Below are 17,414 nucleotides of genomic sequence, written 5' to 3'. Positions count from 1 at the left end.
TTTTGATTTAAGAAAAATTTGATTTAATGTCAAGGTTTGTTCAATTAGCTGAGAATTCAGAGATAACTCTGGATTTTCATTTTATTGGTTCCCTTTCTGAACCTGGAGAATTGATCATTCATCAATTCATGAGAATGAATTGATTCATTCTCATCAATTTTTAAGAACAATCTCTAAGTTCTGTCATTTCTAAACAAGACTCATGCGAGAGACATCAATTGATTGCCCCCCATCCAGGTTCATACAGGCAACCTGGCACGTACCCTGACCAGGAATCGAACCTACCACCTTTCAGTGTATGGGATGACACTCCAACTAACTGAGCCACACTCGCCAGGGTGAAATTTCTGTTATTTTTTCATGAACTTAATAAAACTTCACGCTTTTTCCACTGTATAAAGTTTAAAAAATTGATTCTTTTTTTTTTCCTTGTTTGATTCAACTATGCTAAAGATGGCCATCAGAAATGACATTAATTTTTTACCTTTTTGTCTTATCTTCTTCCAAGTTTTGGGGAATTGCCAAACAAGGACACAGGTAGGTTTGTTGATGGGATACTTACTGCAATCAGGATGAAAAGTGCTGGTTTATAGGTATTTGTAGTTAGTACAATGCTAGGTATACAAATTTCAATATACATAAAAATAAAAGCCATTTATTATGCCCATAAAATTAAAGTGACTATTCTATAAGAAAAACAGAAATATAAGAAATACAAGAAACTATTTTTATGAGTTAAACCACAGCTACTTTTACTTTAGTTCCAACTATCATAAGATTGCTCCCCAACTTATAAATTGGAATATTTTCAGTAATTCAGATGAGTAATACTACATACTTATTATATAGGTTTATTAATTGTTAATATTTTCTGACAACTCTAAATTGTTATTAGACATCTTTTATTTGGGCAGTTGAGACTTATATTTTGTTTCTGCTTTTTTGGGGGGGGAAGTTTACTTCTTGGTGATTAGTTACAGAGACAGAAAGACACGATGGCAGCATTATCTCCTCACATAGGTCAGTGCCAGCTTCATGGTCTCTGCTACTTGTGACCCCTTCATTTAGGGTATGGGTTCTCTTGCATCACAGCAAGAGAAGACAAGGAGGAGAAATAGGGTAATCTTTCTTCTATAAAGTGTCTTCTGCCCCATTTTGATGAGTACTTGCTGGTCTGAAGAATTAACCATGTGCCTCAAGGCAGAGTGAATTCAATTTTCTTTTCTTCCTATCAGGTGAAGAAAGTTCAATCTGTCTAGTTTTTTCTGATATACTGTATTATCCATCATAGAGTTCACTATGCTTTTGGATTTTGTTATATTTCCCACAAAATATAACAGGGTTAATAGTTTATAGCACTCTCCTTCAGATAAGAAGGATCGGTGCTGGAGGATTTATGATAGCTAACCTAATTTTCCATCACCGTACCCTGACCTTGGCCTTATAAGTTATAGGCCATACAAAGCAATCGATTGCTCCTTGATAGAGGCAAATGGCCCTCTTTAACTCCAGGGCAACAGCTAATAAGGTCCTGATAATTGTGACTTATCCACTGTCAGCTGGGCTTGCAGGTGCCTCTCTGAAGCTTCCTTGCACCAATGGATGCAACTTGTGTGGCAGGAAGCCTGTTCCGGGGGCTTCTCCTTTTACCTGTAGCCTCACCAGGGCTCCAGGAGTGCGATTGATGAAGTCATTTTTCTTCACTGTGGACTTCTATAATGGAATATAGTAAAAATTCATCTTCTCTTGAGCATGCTGTTTTTTTGTTGTTGTTTTTCTTGTCAGATCTGCAGCCTTTCGTTGACTGAACCAATTTATCTGCAAAAGCAGTGGCCTTGAACTTCCCATTTGATTCAAGGAGCTCTGGATTGGCCAAGAGGAGTTTTCATCTATATATTTAGTAGAGGGTCAGCTTTTTCCTTAGCCAAGACATTTGGTTTCCTTTTTAATGAAACTGAGAGACGAGAAAGTCTGTTATGGAATACTTCAAACTGCGTCATTCTTCAAGCATACCAGTAGTTGACTGAAACTCTAGGCAAGCCATGTTAGAAGGATACGTTAGCCAATAGTAGAAATTAGGATGCAATAGATCTCCTTTATTTAAACTTTTTATTTAGAAGGAAGAGAGAGAGAGAAAGAGAGAGAGAGAGAGAGAGAGAGAGAGAGAGAGAGAGAGACTCCAGTAAATGCCCCGACCGGGGATTGAACCTGAACCTGAGTGGGGATGCCACCTTTTGGTGTATGGAATGACACTCCAACCAACTGAGCCACACTAGCCAGGGCAATCCCCTTCATTTAAAGTAGTCATCACTTATGAATTTGAGGAATCCTCAGAGTCAAGTCAAGTTACTTCTGATTTATCCAAAGTGGAAGTCTATTGGCATGTCCTCTGGTGATTAGTTACAGATACAAGAAGACACTGTGACAGAATTATCAAAGTATCGAGTCATAGATAGTATTGGATTAGTATTAATGTGTGAAAGCATCTGGGGTAAAAGGAGAAAAATCCTATATACTGACATTCAGCCCTGCCAAAAGGATGCATTTTTACGTGTTTTCCCATTGGCTTTGTAGTATTTGATTTCAATTCAATTTGCAGCTGAAGTTCAGTTTGCATCTGAACCCTTATTTGTTTTTGTGTTCATACAGATTTATTGCCTAAATAAAAGTATGTTAAACATTTTTGGTCAGAGAAAAATGAAGACTCCTTACATTTAAATAAGGCAGCATGGCCCTAACCAGTTTGGCTCAGTGGATAGAGCATCGGCCTGCGGACTCAAGGGTCCCAGCTTCGATTCCAGTCAAGGGCATGTACCTTGGTTGTGGGCACATCCCCAGTAGGGGGTGTGCTGGAGGCAGCTGATTGATGTTTCTCTCTCATCAATGTTTCTAACTCTCTATCCCTCTCCCTTCCTCCTATAAAAATCAATAAAATATCTTAAAAAAAAATAAGGCAGCATGTTTTGGTTGTCATATCAAATGTGGAGCCTCTTATTGTCAGAGATGCAACATGATTAGGCAACACCTCACACAAGACCCAAGATAACTGCCTATTTGTACAAATGGAATCACCTCAATCATAATGGCCCGAATGAGTGGGCTCTTATCCCACTCACTCCAGCAAGACTTCACCCTGTGTAATAGGAGGCTTCTCCCATGTGTACATAAATGAACACCCTCCCGCCTGGCACTGCAGATGCTTTGCTACCTCCACAGGGTACCCTTAGGGTCCTGCTGTCATCTACTGAGTCTGAGTGCCATGAATCTGATACTGTCCCTGATGCCCTAGGTTATTCACAGGGGCATCCATGTGACATGTGTGAGGTAGGGAGGAATGCCCTCTCAACTTAGAGTTTGGTATTGCTCTCAGCTAGAGAGGTTGTAAAGCATTCCTTGCCCAAGCATACCATGTAGGTTTTCCCTTTTTATGTCACCCACATTCCATAGGACTCAGGTATGGGCCCATAAGGGGTGGGCCCTTGCTAGCCTAGCCGGTTTGGCTCAGTGGATAAATCATCAGCCTGCAGACTGAAGGGTCCCAGGTTCAATTCCAATCAGGGGCACATACTTGAGGTTGTAGGCTCCAGCCTTAGTCGGGGCGCATGCAGGAGGCAACCAGGAGGCAACCACTCGATATGTTTCTCTTACATTGATGTTTCTTGCTCTCAGACTCTTCCTCTCCCTTCCACTCTAAAAATCAATGGAAAAATATCCTTGGGTGAGGATTAACAACAATAACAACAAAATAATAATAAAATAAATAAATAAATAAAATCTTGCTAGTGGGGAGAGAGACCCTGTTAGCACACCACAATGGATGCCTCTATTAGGTCCATGTCTGGTTGCCTTAGGCCAGCGGTTCTCAACCTGTGGGTCACGACCCCTTTGGGGGTCGAACAACCCTTTCACAAGGGTCGCCTAAGACCATCGGAAAAGACATATATAATTACATATTGTTTTTGTGATTAATCACTATGTCTTAATTATGTTCAATTTGTAACAATGAAATTGGGGATCACCACAACATGAGGAACTGTATTAAAGGGTCGCGGCATTAGGAAGGTTGAGAACCACTGCCTTAGGCTATTCCGCTGGGCTGTCTTTGAATGGGGCCAGCTGGTGAGTCTGGAATCTGGAAAGAATCCATGCAGTTCGGCTGGGCAGCTTAATTACATCCAAGTGGCCAGGCATTTAGGGGTTGGACTACATAATCACATTAAGGTTAGACAGACATTCACGAGCTAGGGATCCCCAGGCAAAGGTGACTTATTAAATCCTATAAAATATATGGATGCAAGCATTTATATGCTTACACTAAAAGCACCTTGACCATCATTGTTCAGTTCAGTCAGTTCAAGTCAACTGCAGGAAGCAGTCGCACTTACAGGGCTTGGGGAACAAAGTCTGGGTTATTAAAATTTAACAACGTGGGGGAGGGGCCCTGTGGAGTGGAGGCCAGCCTATGAGGAGGAGGAGATATAGCTCTGCTGGAACTGGTATCTCTGAGCTTGGAGAAGAGGCCCTGTGGGTTTGAGAACCAGACGGCTAGGATTTAAGGAGAAGGCACCACCTGAGATGAGGCTAGTGCTACATGCATTGGGAAAACTGCACACTAAGTGTAGATGCTGCTGGGAGGGACAGAAACACTGCTGGTGTGATGCTCACAGGACTTGTGAGCACACAGGAAGGAGTCCCTTCTACCTCCTGTGGCCTCTCAGTCTCCCTCTAGCCCTCCTTTTTGGCAAAGCCCAGCAGAAAGATGGCTTGCCAAGAGGAAATGTGGCTTCAGAGTCCCCGCCCCAGCACATGGGGCATGGAGAGATGGGTTTGGAGCTGAGAGATTATAGAAACTGGCACACACCTGTATGGTGTTCAAATTCAGATTGTTTCACGTTGTGTCAGCCAGCATTGGAGGTGAGGCTTGTAGACTTCAACTACTTAAGGGACAATCTGGTGACTAAAGGAAGAAAGACTTATTGCAAGCTGACATTTGAATTGCCCAATGGAGATGAAGCAGATAAAACGTCACAAGGCTGGTGATAGGAAGTAAGTCTGGAAGGATGAAAGGTGTTCCTTAGGCAAGCCAGCGGACAAGGGTGTTTTAAGCATGAGGGACAATAGGTGTGAAGGCCAAAATGTGGGCCCAAACCCTTCAGTAGATAGAATTGCGTGGAAACCCTCAGGGAAAACCCTGAGCCCCACGTTTTGGGTTTTCCAAGGAGCAGGCAGGAGTTGGGGCATGGGTGACTGGGGAGAGCAGAAGTCTCCCCCAGGACCAGTGGGCTTTTGGGGGTCTCGCCCTCAGAGTAATTAGCACCTTCTAATCTATCTCTTCTTTCTCTCCGTTTAAGGACAATCTTTTATGCTGGGCAGACATGGGCAAGTTGATTAAAACCTCTGAGAAGAGAATATGTTCCAATGTGAACGCCCTCCTTTTCCCTGTGCATAGCTGCAGACTTCTTTCTAGATTCCTGAGGTCCGGGGTAACTGTATGGCCTGGGCTCCTTCCTTCTTCCTGCCTCCACACCCCAACCTCAGCCCACACAGCCAATCCCTAAGTGCAGGTTTGACCTGCTAGATATACGTTCTCTACTCTCTGGCTTGTCTTTGTTCAAGCACTCCCTTGATTATTGCTAAAACTTTCCTTTGGTCTCCCTGCTCCCAGCTTTGCCGTTCTCCAATCCAGGCACCATTCTGAGCCAGAGGAAGCTTTAAAAAATGCAAAAAGTGCGGGACCCTAGAGCTGGGGAGCACCGGCCTCTCCAGTGCGTCTGCGTGCCTGGGATTCTGCGGATCTGAAGCGAGCTTGCCGTTACATCCCTGGTGCTTCTCTGCTTGCTTGCTGAAGATGCCACCACTCAGGCCTCTGTTGCAGAAATCGCCATAGACTTTTAGGGGCCGGGGAGTCGGGCTGACCTTGGTGACTGATTTGCACATTCCCGGCAGATCTGCAAGCAGGAGTTGGATGCAGACATGGGCTGTAGAAGGTTTCATTTTCCCCAACTTTGCAGCTGCTCTTTGACACCATTCGCTTCTCAGAACGGGCTTCCCCAGCCTCGACTGAAAGCTGAGGGGTGAAAACTCAGACAAGCAGTTACTCTTTCCGGGTGAGGCTCCCAGAGGATCAAGAATAGCGAGCGCCCTGATTCCACTTGCAGCCGGTTAGAGGTCGGTCCCTTTGGATAGAGATTGGTCTCTTTGTCTTCCCCTCACAATCGTGACCTGCTAACGTTCCCGTCTTGCCAAAATGAGTGACCGCCATCTAGAACAAGGGATTAGTATAAAATTTTGCGTGAAATCGAACAAGTCTCCAAGTGAGACTTGTTCTTTCTTTAAAAGAAGTTTATGGGAAGAAGTCATGTCGAGGGCCAGAGTGTTTGACTGGCACACACGGCTTGAAGAAGGGCAGGAAGATGTTTGAGATGATGCCCGAAGTGGCTGTCCAGGTACCCACCGGACAGATGACAATATCCAGAAGGTCAAGGACTTGGTTTGTTCAAGTAGGCAGTTAACAGTGAGGATGATGGCTGAAAAGTTAACTTTAGATAAAGAAACTGTTAGATTCACTCTGAAAGAAAACTTGAACATGAGAAAAGTTTCTGCCAAAGTTATATCCGGTATTTTGAAGGATGACCCTAAACCTCAAAAACGTAACTTTCTGATCTTTCCAAAGAAACTAGGAAAATAGCTTGTGCGTGAAGAAACAGGTAACAAGTTCTGTCATCTCCAGGGTGAAGCTGGTGGGGAAATGCGCCAGCCTGCATCTCGTCCAGAATCCGCTCTCCTGCCAGCAGCTTCTACAGCAATGATGGCGAACCTTTTGAACTTGGCGTGTCAGCATTTTGAAAAACACTAACTTAACTCTGATGCCGTGTCACATATAGAAATTTTTTGATATTTGCAACCACAGTAAAACAAAGACTTGTATTTTTGATATTGATTTTATATATTTAAATGCCATTTAACAAAGAAAAATCAACCAAAAAAATGAGTTCACGTGTCACCTCTGACACGCGTGTCATAGGTTCACCATCACTGCTCTACAGCCTCATCTTCAACAAGCCTCCCACCAGGGCAGCTCAGGATTGGTTCACAGGGAACTGTGCAGCAGCTGAACCTGAGCTAGAACCCGCCTCACTGTTAGGCGCCTTCATTTACAGCTCATCTACTTTCAGTCTTCTCTCCCGCCCCTCCCTACATGCCATGGCTCTCCTAGTTCCTCTGCTGGGCTGTTGGGCCGGCCATCTTTCTTGCTGTTCTCCACAACCTTGAAGAACCTTTGGCTGTTAACTTCTGGTGTTTGCTTATTCTCGATTTCTTTTGCTTAACAAGTTTGGATCTCTTCACCTCCCCCCAAAAAGAAAAAAAAAAATCATGTAATTATCTTTCTTAAAACTTAAAATATTTTTTTTTATTGAGGATATTTTTTCATTGCTTTTTAGAGAGAGTGGAAGGGGGTGGGAGAGCAAGAGGGAGACACTGATTTGAGAGAGACACATCAATTGCTTGCCTTCTGCACTCACCCCAACCAGGGCTGGGGATCAAACCTTCAACTTAGGTGCTTGCCCTTCACCGGGAATCGAACCTGAGACCCTTCGGTGCACAGGCTGACTCTGTAACCATTGAGCTACACTGGCCAGAGTCCCTTCTTAAAACATTTGATGGCTCCTGTGGCTTAATGGAGAGAATGCTAGCTCCTTCATATTTCACAGTGAGGTACTGTAATATGGTCCCTACCTGGCCACTGTCTCCCTATTTTGTGGGGAGCAGGGGACAAGCCTGGCCAGGCAAACAAGATCAGGGGTTACCTTCTTCCCTCCACTGACCAAACTGTGGGCAAGAAACTGCAGTGACATCACGCTGCTTTCTGTGTCCTCCAGGAGGTTCCCTGATTCAGTAGCTTTGCCACTTCAGGGGCTGCGCACTTCACCTGCTGGCTTCCATTTTCTGTGCTGGAATGAATGTGTGAGGACGCCTCCGGGGATTGCTTCTGTGCTCTTTCCTGGTCCTCCTCCTCGTTTTCTTTCTTTCTGTTTAAAAAATACATTTATATTAGCAGGAATATTTGAACGTCAAGGGTAGAAACTCAATTAGAATGAGCTTAAGCCTAAAGTGGGAACTTACTGACTTATTTAACTGGTAAATCTAGGAGTGGGGCTGGATCCAGGGATATAAATATTTTCTCTCTCCCCTTCTGTTTTGCTACTCCCTGTGTTGGGCACATTCTCTCCTGTTTCAGGGTGCACTTCTGTTGAGCAGGAGGTGAAGGGCAGCATGACCACAGACAGCTCTGAGCATTTATCATCTCAGCCCAGCCACCCCAGAGGCGGGAGAGGTTCTCTCTCTCAGCATCTCTCTACAAAACCCTGAGGAGAGACTTCACTCATTTGTCCTCCCTGCACACTCCCATCCTCAACCCCCAATCCATGGAGCCAAGAGAAAGGGAACAAACTTTACAAAGGCTGGGATCAGAATCCCATTCTTGTGGTCAGGATGGGGGGATTGGGCACTGTGATTGGCAGTTCCTCAAGGACCACATAGAATTAGGGGGCAGTTACCCAAGGGAAACAGGGTGTCATTATCAGAATATGGAGGAAAGGGATGTTAGGCAGACAAAAAAAAAAAAAAAAAAGACAACCAAAGAGATATCATCACCACTTCTACTATCATCCCCAGCACTATTAACTTCTACTACCACGACTACTACTACTACTGCTACTGCTACCATCACTGTTACTATTTATTGAACAACTACTGTATTCTAGGCATTGCGCCAGTCCTTTATGTACACAGCCTCTTTCTGAAAACTGCATGGCACTCTCCATTTAATAGAAGAGGAAACTGACAGGTAGAATATTTAACACACCTGCTCGAAGTCATGGAGTTTGTCTGGCTCCAGGTCATGCACTTTGCACTACACTAAACTTCTCCTGTTTGGAGAGTCCTCTGTCTTGCCATTGCATGTTAATTATGGCTCATAAATGACCCTATGAAGGAGTGACTGGAAGAGTTCATGGCTTTTTAAATTGACTGTCAGTCCCAATGGCCTGCTTATGTATTTGTAATGTTGAAGAAGTGCATTTTTGGATCTAAGCTGTGGACTAAGGTTAATAAAGCAGTACTTTCCTCACATGGGCTGACTGAGCACTGAGCTAAAGATGAGGGGCTGAGCTATTTATAGGACCAGGGCAGCATGAATACATGTCAGGAAGAAAAAGCACACCTACATTTTAAACTCAGAGCTGCAAAACAAGGATTGGACACTAGAGCACTGGAAAAAAGTCATGTGATCCGATGAATCACGTTTCCAGTTGCATCATGCAGATGGCAGTGAGAATTTGGCGGAAACAGCGTGAAAGCATGCACCCCACATGCATGAGTACAACCCTTCAAGCTGGTGGGGGCAGTGTTATGGTTTGGGGCATGTTTTCCTGGCATGATTTGGGCCCTTTAATTCACGTGGAACAACGTCTGAATAGCACAACATACCTAAGTATTGTTGCTGATCAGGTTCATCCTATCATGTTGATGGCTTATCCCAATGGACATGGCTTCTTCCAACAAGACAATGCGCCATGCCACGGTGCTCGTATTGTGCAGGAGTGGTTTCAAGAACATGAGGGAGACTTTACCTTGCTTAGGTGGCCCCCACAATCACCAGATCTCAATCCAATTGAGCATTTGTGGGACGAAGTTAAAAGAGCCACCAGGCAGCTGGTTCCACAACCATCAAATCTCACAGAACCGGACAGTGCTATTCATCAGGCATGGTGTCAGATTCCTCGCATCACCTTTCAACATCTCGTGGAGTCAATGCCAAGAAGAATCGCTGCAGTATTGAAGGCAGAAGGTGGCTCAACAAAGTACTGAGGGGGTGGTCATAATAATCTGGCCACTCAGTGTATATATACAGATCCCGCATTCAAAGGCTATTAAATCGCATTGTTTACCCATATCTTCAGAGAAAAATCACTTCTACTGTTGTGGTAAACAGCCTGCTTCCCTATTTATAATGGTCTGGCCCTCTAGCAACTTCAGCGCGAAATTATAGCTAATTTGCCTACAAACGTCAGGTGGTCATAATAATCTGGCCATTCAGTGTATATACTTAAAATGTGGCTCACTTCTTCAGTGAAGAAGCTTAGAGGAGTTACCGTGGGTCTCATTCTGATCGCAGTGCAATTTACCAGGCTGGGGGACTCTCAAGGCACTTGAGAAACATTTATTTAACAGAAGTCTCCCAGTTACAAAAGCTACACTTCTTCAGTTAGTGGCTGGTTGTCACAAAGGGTTTAGAGCGTCTGTGGTGTTTATAGAAGGGTCAGTCACGGTGCTGTCTTAGGCACAGTCTCTTGCGGAGGGTGGGAGGTCATAGTTGGTTCCACTTTCCTGGTCAGGGGTGATCACCCAGGTCAACGTGAGTCAGGCTGTAGGTTGGTCAATGGCCCATAAAATGGCTCGATACTAAGGATCTCCCCAAATTGTCCTGATGGTGACCACACTGGACTAAGCAATTTCTTTATCTTTAAGAGAATTGAGACATAGGGAGAGTTGGTTGGTTGTGGGAGCAGGAGCTGAAAATACAAAGCGAATAGTCTGCAGATGCTACAGACCTCAAAGCCACGAGTCAGCCAAAGACGTAGAGGAAGGACATGTATCGCTCCCAGCCATGGAGCCTGAGCTGGTCTTGCAGCCCATAACAGGTGTTCCTTAAATGGGGTGTCATAGGCCCGTGCATTAGAGAAACCCCACATTTACACCCCCTTTTAGAAAGTTGCACGGAGCTTTAGCATTTGAAAGGCTGAGAATCCCACAGTAAAAAGCGTGTCTAATGTTCACTCAGTGTTTCCCAGGCATTTGGTGACAGAACACCCACCTGTTAGCATTATGTTCCATGGGACAGAGCTTAGAGTAAGAGCTGGCATGTGGGTGTCAGCAAAAGAAGGGGTGGCAGCAGAAACAGGGAGGCAGCTTGCTGGGCCCGAGTCCCTCTGCTAGGGACAGGACCTCCGTGGGAGCCGGGAACTGGAAGAAGACGTGAGCAGCCGCAGGTAGGTGGGACATGCTTTATTGCACACAAAGCAGCCAGCCACCAGCTGTTCAGTAGCACATTTTATACTAACGCAGACGAAAGAGGCTTCAAGCCAAATGGTGACATCAGCGTCGGGTCAACTAGTTACATACTATAAAGGTGCGCCTGCGCAGTACGTACAATAAAACTGCTGTGTCATTGCCTTTGCACATGTGTATGGCAAATGGGCTTTCACATCTGGAGTACTCTGCTCAGGGTCCCCACACAGCTCTGGCCCCATGTCATGGGAGGCAGCACTCCTTTGCTGAGGGGTCCAGTGCTCCCGGTCATTAGATGTGTTTTACACTCTGAACTGCCTTCTAGTCCTTGGGAAGTCTGGGTACAGCTGCCCTCGGGCTGCTGTAGAATTTGAGTGCTCCTTCTTCCATTGGTCTTCTTATCTCAAAGTTCCACTAATTAAGAAGAATTGAATGAGTCTTTTTTCTTGTAACTGTGAGTCTGACTAATGTAACAGATGTTAGATGTGACTTTTTAGTTGTCTGCCCGGATACTACGACAGGTGACAAATGTCCCTACTTCCTCCTGAGATGCCAGACCACCTATGAGTCTGTGGAGCTGGTGTTGCTAGCATTCACCCCTCTCGTGCTCCAGGGGAGGTGAAGAATCATCTGGGGCTGGGCATTGAGAATGAGAGAGAGAGAGAGAGAGAGAGAGAGAGAGAGAGAGAGAGAGACCACCATGCTTTGCTGGTGGGAGAGGAGAGGGGAGGAGAGCTCCCACAGTGGAGTACACCAAATGAGGGGGACTTCACAGAGTTTCAGGTGAAGGGACCGGTACCTGTTTCTTTCTGACCAGAGTTGGCAGAATGAGGCGAGAAGACAATGATGGATGAACGGCACTCCCACGGGGGGAGGAACTAAAGTGCAAACAGGTGAGGACCCATGGAAGAGAGAGTGGGACTTGTGTCACCTTAATGAAGAGGACCTCCTGAAGGGCGGGGTGAGCCCAGCACCAGGAGGCTGGAGGTGGACAGTAGGGGAAACCAGATCTGAGGGGATGGCATTGGTGGCCAGTTAGAGAAAATACCATCCATATTGGTGACTACATCAGGGTCCTCAGAGGAGGAGGGCGCCCCACTGAGGAAGAAGAGTCAGTAATTATGCTTTTGCTGCTTTCAGGCCTCAGCCCCACTGACATAGGAAGGCTCCAGGCTCTGTATCTTTCCCTTCCCAGCACTCCCCTAGCCCAAGGCAGAACCAGAGGGGGGGGGGGGGTGGGTGCAGGCGGGAGGAGACACTGAAGGAGCTGAATGTGCCTCAGGCGCCTCATCTTCAGCAGGTTTCCAAGCAGAGGAAGGTCCCAAACTATTTGACCAGACTAGAATTTTTGCCTAACAGCGATCAAATGACTTATTTTCTGCGTTGCTGGATAATCCATGAGCCATGAGCCTCAGGCTGGGCTGGAGAGGTCCACAGAGAGTTTTGCGGAGGTAGTCATACCTTCGGCTGATCCACTCACTCTGTGCTCCACACGCTGGGAACAGGACAAAGCTGGAAACCAGCTTAAAGGGCCTATAAGTGTTGCTACTGCTTCCTAAGAGTTAGACAGACATGAGCTGAGCAAAGATGAGGTACAGAAACTCACCAGGGCAGAAAGCTCCCGATGCCTAGCAAGGGGCAAGGCTGGGAAAACAAGAACCTCATCCCCAGGGTAACCTGTCCTCCCCTAGCATGTCACTGACATGCGGTTTGAACCCCTGATCTTTCATATCGCTGGTCGTGAGGTTTAGACCCCCTGACCTTTTCCTCCCTAAGCATAACATCTGGCCTCAGTTGTATTTCAGCTCCAGGACCAGAGAAGCAGCAAAACCAGACAAGCGACTCTGCGGCTGCCTCAGGACCAGCTGCATTGACTAATGACCCCTGACCTGGCACTGACCAATCAACGGAGACCACCACCCTGAAAGGGCACAGCTGGAAAGCTGATGAATATTCTAGTAAGATCCTAGGGGCATGTGGTGCCATTTCCTTCCCTTCCCCCTCTCCTCCTCCCACAGGCATGCATCCCCTAACCTTTAAGCGACCCCATGAGACTTGCAACTAGGGAAGCATTGGGCAGTGGCAGCTCATCCCAGGCTCACCCCCTGACCCTGTCTCCAAGGCCCCCTTTTCTCTGACTTCACAGGGAGCCAAGGCAGCCCAGCTGAGGCTTTCCTATTGCTTCTCCTATGCGCTTCCTTGTTTCACTGTCCTAAGTACATTTTTGCTGCCATCATGGAACCAATACTTTTTGGTTCAGTGCTGTGTAGCCCTTCCCTTTGGCTATCACATCCTCCATTCCCTTTTCCTTAAATAAATTAAAATTCTCTTTGATCACTGTCTGAGATGGCTATTTATAGCCTGCCTGCTCACCACCATGTTAACCTTTCAATCAGTGTTGTTGTTCTTTTCCTTTTTATTGAATTTATTGAGGTGACACTGGTTAACAAAATCATACAGGTTTCAGGTGCACAATTTCACAACACATCATCTGTATATTGTATTGTGTGTTCACCACCCTAAGTCAAGTCTCCTCCCATCACCATTTGTTCCTCCAAGCCCTCCTCCACCTCCCTCCACCACCTCCCCCCAGCAATCACCACACCTTTTAGTGGTGGTTAATGCATCATCACCTCTAAGTCCAACTCCGTAGGTCTGTACTGGGACCTAGGAATCTGCATTTTAACAAGTACCTTGTGGTAGGACCACTGATGGAGAAACAATAATCTGGCCCTCTAATGAGGCCACACACCAAAACAGCTTTTAGGGCATTGGGCCACACATTACTGATGGTCCCGGAGTTTGGCAGAGTCAATAGCTCAGACTGCAGGACAATAGCACCCATTTAGATAAAACAAAATTTCATTTATTACATCAAATGAAACAGCTGGGTAGATTTTCACCAAATTAGAAGAGCATGTTTGGGCTCCTCTGATTTAAAGGAAAGGGTTAGGGTTAGGGTTAGACATTTGGAAGTTCCCGAGGAGGGGGTCCTTCTGAGAGAGAGGCAGCCCTTTTCAGAGCTGAGTCAGGCACTGAATTCTGACAATGCCACCGCTTCTCCCAAGAGCAGCGGGGCTTAGGGTGGACCTTTGATGATTTAACGGTGGTTGCTGTGAGCAGCCCAGGGGAGGCCAGGATTTTCACAAAATATTTTCAGGAGAAAATGAACTGTTAGCATGTGAACAGAGTTTTAATCCCCATTCAGCTATTTTTATGGAAATTTGCATAAGGACCTTGCCTTCTTTGTTGCCCTTATGGAAATGGCTCACCTTTCCAAATTTCAAATGACGGAGTCGGAAACCGAAGTATGGTGAAAATGAGACTTTTAATATACTCTCGAGAGCAGGCGTCCATTGTACAGGCACATTGTGGGGCAAGAAACATGCCTATTTATTCAGTCCCTCCTCCGGTTCCTCATTGGCTGAGTACTATGAGGTCACCTGTTTCCTCATACATCGCCTAGGTCATGCTGTCTCCCATTGGGCTATTTAAAAAAATTGGACCGAGGCCTTTCTAGCTGCCTCTACCTCCCCCGTCTAGGTGAGGCAGACGCCTGCCTGGGGGGTTGCCCACGTGCACAGTTCTTTGTTCCTCTTCCCTCCTCCCTACATTCTGTTTGCCCTGGGGAAGTTCAGTAAATTCCATCAAAAGCCGACCATGCTGGAGATGGATCACAGAGGTCCATTTCCTACACCCTGATTATATGATCAGATAGTGCTGACTTTATTTCATCAGGTTGTTGTAAGGAATAAAGGATGAAACCCCATGTTAGCACTTGGAAACTTTATAATAATGAGTTTTTTAACAATTTATCTTTATTGTTGACAGCATTGCAGATGTTCTCATTTTATTCCCCCAATACTCCCTTCACCCCACTCCTCCCCACCCCCTGCCCCAGGCCTTCACCACACTACTGTCTGTGTCTATGGGCTATGCATATATGTATATAAATTCTTTGGTTAAACTCTTCCTGCCTCCCCACTCCCCTACCCTCTGAGATTCTTCAGTCTGTTGCATGCTTCCATGCCTCTTGTTAACGTAAAAAAACCACTGAAACCTGTAAAGAATTTTTGTGAGTTATTTGAGCCAAACTGTTGACATATGCCGGGAAGCAGAACCTCAAAGAATTGAGATAGTGCTCCGGAGAATGGCGGGGTTACATTTCATTTATACATTGCAATCAAAGGAGGAACATAGGTGGGTTACACGAAATTCATTGGTGATAGATTAAGGAGGAGGGATAAGCAAAGCAGGGAAACCCCTGGGATTGGATAAAAAGTAAAATGATGGACACATACTTAGGTGGGTGCAGGAACAATTAACATGATGATGAAGGAATCTGTGGTATCTGTCCTGGGGCCCAGCACACCTGGCTGTGCCCCAAGGGGTCCAGATAAAGGGAAGTCACAAGTCACCCAGACATTTCGAGGGTGTGTTATCACAGATGCAAAAAGACAGATGGCTCAGTAAGGTGAAGGTTGATCTTGTCAGTGAAGACACCGGCCCAGGACGTACCTGCCCGCCATCACTGCTTTAGTTAAAGTTTAATTTCGGACCATCCTTTGTGGTTACTTTAGGTCTCCGAGTTTGCAAAACTGCCATGCAGGCCTCCCCTGAGCTTGTCAGGTCAGCATGTGGCCCCTTTCGTCCACACTCTGGATCTGTTTTGTTTGTCAATTTATTTTGCTCATTAGATTTCACATATAAGTCAGGTCATGTGATACTTGTCTTTCTCTGACTGGCTTATTTCTGCTTAGCATGATACTCTCCAGGTCCCTTCATGCTGACTCAAAGGGTAAGAGAGCCTTCTCTTTTATAGCTGCTAGTATTCCATTGTATAAATGTACCAAATAAAGATGAATTCTTAAAAAAAAATGAGTTTTATTGTATGTTAAGTATGCAGAATAAGTGGAATAAGCTAGATTTTATTGCATGCTCTTGGACTTAATATTCATCCCTTATAGCTTATTGTTGGTTTATTTCATTTATTGTTTTTATTTTTATTTTTTATTGTTGATAATATCATAGATACCTCCCATCCCTCCCCTCTTTTTACCCCCCATATTGCCCGTGTCAGTGGACTATGCATATAAGTATATAAGATCTTTGGTTTATCTCTTCTCATCCCCCCACCCCCACATTGAGATATGTCAGTCTGTTCCATGCCTCCATGCTTCGGGTCTTATATTGTTGGTGAATTCATTTTGTTCATTAGATTCCACAAATAAGTGAGACGATGTGATATTTGTCTTTCTCTGACTGGCTTATTTCACTTAGCATAATATTCTCCAGGTCCATCCATGCTCTCCCAAAGAGTAAGAGGTCCCTCTTTTTTACAGCTGCATAGTATTCCATTGTGTAAATGTCCCACATATTGTTTGTTTTGATGCCTAAGTTGGCAAGTGTGATGTAATTTTAAATCACACTTGATTAGATTTTAAAATCTAATGTGGTTAAGAAGTAGTAATTGGTAGTGATTAAATAGTCACAGGGAGGAGTCAGAAGTTGAGAGCTGAGAGTGAAGGTCGCCCTGCAGAGCACTGACTTCTGAGAACCTTGCTACCTGAGGAAGAAGCCAGAGGAGGAGGAAGAGGAGGGAGGGTTCAGCAATGGCTCTTTCTCAGGAAATCAACAGAAATGGCTGACAGTTGGAGATTCTTTTTATTTATTTATTTATAGTATATAAGGGAGAGGGAGAGAGAGATAGAAACATCAATGATGAGAGAGAATCATTGATCGGCTGCCTCCTGCACGCCCCCTCCTGGGGATCGAGCCTGCAAGTAGGGCATGTGCCCTCGACTGGAATTGAACTTGGGGCCCTTCAGTCTGTAGGCCAACGCTCTATCCACTGAGCCAAACCGGCCAGGGCTGGAGATTCTTTAGATCTGCTTCTTGGAGTTGCATTTCCCCCCTAAGATTGTATCCTTTGGCACAGAGAAATCCTTATGTTTGATGCAGGGATGGCTAACATTCAAGGATGAGGATGTTGAGTTCTCTCAGGAGCAGTGGGAATACCTGAACCCCGCTCAGAGGGCCTTGTACAGGCCTGTGATGCTGGAGAACTACAGGAACCTGCTCTCCCTGGCATTTTCAACCAGTTTATCATGATGTGCTATTTGTAAATAACCTCAAGCTACTTGCTGCCTTCACCTCAGGAAGCTTCAGCACTGGGTCAACTGTTTTCAACTAAGGTCCCTTTACAGACAGGACATTCAAAATGATGTACAGAAAACCAAAGCAAACAAAATGAAAATAAAAGAACCTTCATGCTCAAAAAGAAAGATAGTCACAGGGATACAAAGTACACCTTAGGAAATATAGCCAATAACATTGTAATAGCT

The 17,414-nt window shown here is 45.3% G+C and overlaps 1 pseudogene across 1 annotated transcript; it reads left to right on the top strand.

The window, feature by feature from the left end:
* Nucleotides 1-6,247: 6,247 nt before the first annotated feature.
* On the top strand, nt 6,248-17,181 carry LOC308523844 (protein GVQW3-like; annotated as a pseudogene). The gene is made up of 2 exons: nt 6,248-6,802; nt 17,032-17,181. The product of its transcript is annotated as a protein GVQW3-like (transcript).
* The last annotated feature ends 233 nt before the right edge of the window (nt 17,182-17,414 follow it).

The sequence above is a fragment of the Myotis nattereri genome (assembly GCF_964212035.1).
Source record: "Myotis nattereri genome assembly, chromosome: 1".
In the NCBI taxonomy this organism is placed as follows: domain Eukaryota; kingdom Metazoa; phylum Chordata; class Mammalia; order Chiroptera; family Vespertilionidae; genus Myotis; species Myotis nattereri.
This window is presented reverse-complemented; position numbering and strand designations above follow the sequence as displayed.